A 4,345-nucleotide genomic window follows, 5' to 3' on the forward strand; every position below is an offset into this window, starting at 1 on the left:
CTATTATCAATGAAAGTACGACTCAATTCTCTCCCAATTCAGTTTTCCTTAAACAGACAAGACTAAATAAGAATTTGGTTTTACCAAACTTGTATTTAAACATAAAAATGGCAAGGCAAGTTTTGTCGGAAATTTGCTAGAGTTTGAAAAATATATTGAGTAAATAAATAGTATTTTTGAAAGACGAAAGGATGGTTGATGAGTAAGCGTCGGGTAAGGCGAATAGAAATTCCACCAATTGTTAAGAAATAAAGTAAAATAAGAAAATCGTAAATGCATGCACATTTAGACTTCAAGATTATGCAAGGATGCTGTCATGAGCTACAAGAACCTTAATGGGTCAAGGGAGATGTTCGGGTCAAAGGTTAACTAACTTATTGGGCTAGGTTCACTAGCATACCCGTTTGTTGGGTGTCCAAAGTAAATTATGGACTCTAACCTTCAGCTATTTTTGGGCCTAAGGCCCAAGCCCAAGCTATTCCCAAAAGTCTTTAGCCAAATTAATAGAGGTCGCAAAAAATTATCCCATCCAAAAGTAACGTTCGGAATTTCATGGGGCCTACAATTTATTTACTAAGTCATTGCCCAAATCCACATTTGAGGAACATGTGAATTGAATCGGTCTATGCAAAGTATCTGAGCTCCTATGATTATAAGAATCAGGAGGAGACATTGACATCAGGGGGAGGTTTGATGCCTACATGGTGTTCTCGAAATGTGAAGCGTGTTGTATGCTTTTCTCCTTTCACCGATGTTAATTTTTTCTCAAAAGATTTTTTTTAGTGAGCAAGGTTTTTAACGAGGCAACGAGAGAAGCGCCATCAACATCGCATAACATCACATTTGGACGTCACAAGGCGGAGTGTTGTAGAAAACCTAGATTTGGTGTGAGTAATCCAATTAGGAATTCAAATCTTTATGTAATAGGGAGAGTATATTTAATATAGATTTCCTGTCCATATTTTGATAGGATTATTTATAAAAGATTTTATGTAATCGTTTTACTCTTGCCCCTCTATATGAAGGACCCTATTATTAATGAAGATACACAAGTTTTCTCCCAATTCTCTCTTCTCTTTCAACAATATCTATGTTGTTGAAAACTATAAATATTGATTATGATAGTATACTATTATTGGAGTTCTATTTTGATAGGCTGCTTATTGCAAGACGTAAAATGGTTCTATATTTTTTATCAAACTTTTGGATATATAATTGAAATTTTTGAGTTTTTGATGAAATTGCGTTTGCTCTACTGAGGTCCCAAATTGCGCTGCTTCTAATTATGACATGCTAGTCACTCAACGATCTCAAATTATCCAGGAAGCTGGGGTATGCGCCTCATGAATCCCATTTCCACATTAAAGAACTACTCTGCTTTGGCTGCTCAAAGAGTCTTGCAAATGGTTTGGTTTGGAATGTTAGAACTTGAACTGAACTCATCATCATCTATGATGCAGGAAGCATGTACACGATAGTAAGAGACTCCGTCAAGTGTCGAAAGCCATATGAGATTAGCTAGAATCCACTAGCAATTACGGACACAGCCGTAAGAAACATAGAGAAACTTCTCTAATATTTGGTTTTTTATTGATAACTTGAATGAAAATTACAATTTAAGAGGTGCCTTATATAGGGCACTAGCATAAACCTAATACAACTAGAAAACATAAAGAACAATTTATTGTAGACTAAAACTAGGAAACCTAATTAAACCTGATTAAATAAAAATCGGAAATAGAATCCTAGATACTAAAGAACATTACGCTTGGAATCCCAATCAAGATTTTGCTCGAGAATCCCGATATATCCAAAACAGTAATTTATGATTAATTCCATCATTAAGAAGCTTATTTGAATACCAATTTCCAATATTCAAATTATTCTTCTTAATGTGAAGACGCTTCTTTCTTTTCGAGATTTTTTGTTGAAATTGGCTAAAATCTCGTCCTACATCAGTCTCCTCCACTTGAAAAGAACTCGACCTCGAGTTCCTCTTGTATGCAACTTGATCATTAGTAGGAATAAAACATGATAAGCCATCAACTTCAATATTCTCGAAATTAAAATGTATCACCATGAATCCAATATCGTAGACAAGTTTGGAATAAGCATCTTGAAACTTGAACTCCTCCACTTGAAAAGGAATGGGCATTGACTTCTCCTTGGGTTGATCTTGAACACAATTAGGCATGGATGACATGGATATCGATGTGATGAATAAATCAGCTTCCTTGTCCTTACTGAGTTTCTCTTCAATCTTCAGAGTGGCTTTTTCATACTCCTTTTCACACACCTCAGGATGATCATTCTTGATGTTCTTCCTTCCAGGCTTGATTTTAATTTTGTGCGACTCCCACCTAAATAAATATGTGTTGTCTTTGCAATAACCACCTTTGACGCTTTCATGCCATGGTCTTCCAAAAAGCACATTAGTGTCGTCCATGTCAATCACATGACAAGTAATCTCTTCTTTATAAAATTTTCCCATAGAGACAGAAACTTTATAAACCTCTGTTACTTGTGCATATTCATCCTCTCCAAATGGAATCCAGTATGAATCCCTCAGCTTCACTGTCGGTAATTGAAAATAATCCACAACTTTGTTTGCTACAAAGTTCTCTCGTAGACCACTGTCAATTATTACCGAGCATACCTTGTCTTTGATGATACATGTAGTTCGAAAGTCGTCATAATCCGGCGTTGTGAATATCCAACGTTCCATGTTTCTTCTTTCTTTTTTTTCCTTTTTTTTTTTTTTTGGATTGATGAGGTTGTCCTAGGGCAAATCCCTTGGCATATTCCTCTTCAACAAAACTTTCTTTGATAGATACTCTACGACCAGCGTCGTTGAGGTTGGTGATAGTGAACTTCTCCCTTGGATCGTCGTCTGCTAAGAAGCAGGCGATACCCGCTCTGATACCAAATGATGCGGGAAGCGTGTACACGATAGTAAGAGGCTCCGTCAAGCGTCGAAAGTCATATGAGATTAGCTAGAATCCACTAGCAATTACATACACAGCCGTAAGAAACATAGAGAAACTTATCTAATATTTGTTTTTTTTTTATTAATAACTTGAATGAAAATTACAATCTAAGAGATGCCTTATATAGGGCACATAGTATAAACCTAATACAACTAGAAAACATAAAGAACAATTTATTGTAGACTAAAACTAGGAAACCTAATTAAACCTGATTAAATAAAAATCGAAAATAGAATCCTAGATACTAAAGAATATTACGCTTGGAATCCCAATCAAGATTTTGCTCGAGAATCCCGATATATCCAAAAGAGTAATTTATGATTAATTCCATTATTAAGAAGCTTATTTGAATACTAATTTCTAATATTCAAATTATTCTTCTTAATGTGAAGATGCTTCTTTCTTTTTGAGATTTTTTGTTGAAATTGGCTAAAATCTCGTCCTACATCAATCTATACTTAAGTAAACAATTCTGATTAAACCTTATTATGTTGAAGGAAAATCAATATAGTGTGCCTTATCAAACTAGGAGTAGTAATAGGAGAGAAGGTTCTAGATTTCCTAATCCTAGTCGGATTAGTATTCCTTGTAACATTAGAATATGTACTTTGTAATCCCTATATATAGGGCTCCTATTCCCAATAATAATACACAATTCTCTCATCAATTATCTCTCGAATTCTATTATCCTTAAACATTTTTAATAGGAGATATATGGTAAGTGCTAAATCTAGAGACCATTAGAGTTAAGTATATCAACTCTTAGGTTAGGAATCCATTACTTAGACTACAAGTTAATCTGTTAATAAGTAATACATTAGGATTCTTATTAAAGTGACTTGATCTCTAAGAAATATCTTTATGGGAGGATTCTTAGGGCTAGTCATCCTATATAAATAAGTGTGCATGTTTGGTCCCTGCTCTCTCTGTAACAGGACTGAATACTTTGCCCCTTTGAAGGAACAATTAGGTTTAGTTGGGATGTAAATCGGGTTGTTCTTGCTTTTCTTTGTAGACATTTATTATTACTCTTCTTGTAGTTTAAAGCTAGCTAGCTTTGACAAAAGTGACGTATTTTCCAGCCCTGAAACCCAAATGTACTAGATTACATGTGGAACAATTCTTAGGTTCACCCCTAGGGTGAATGAGCATATTCACCCCCATTGTCGATTAACGCATAATAACTTTATAATTTTCTAATCCAACCATTCATTTTGTATAACGTAATACAAATATTAGCTTTGTAAAAAATCAATCAAATTGAAGACCTTTCAGTTATTCATTTCTATGAAATACATGGACGGTTCATCATAATAGTAGTAAGTGTTGTTAGAACCATCCATTTGTTTGATTCAATT

The sequence above is a fragment of the Rosa rugosa genome, chromosome 5 (assembly GCF_958449725.1).
Source record: "Rosa rugosa chromosome 5, drRosRugo1.1, whole genome shotgun sequence".
Lineage (NCBI taxonomy): Eukaryota > Viridiplantae > Streptophyta > Magnoliopsida > Rosales > Rosaceae > Rosa > Rosa rugosa.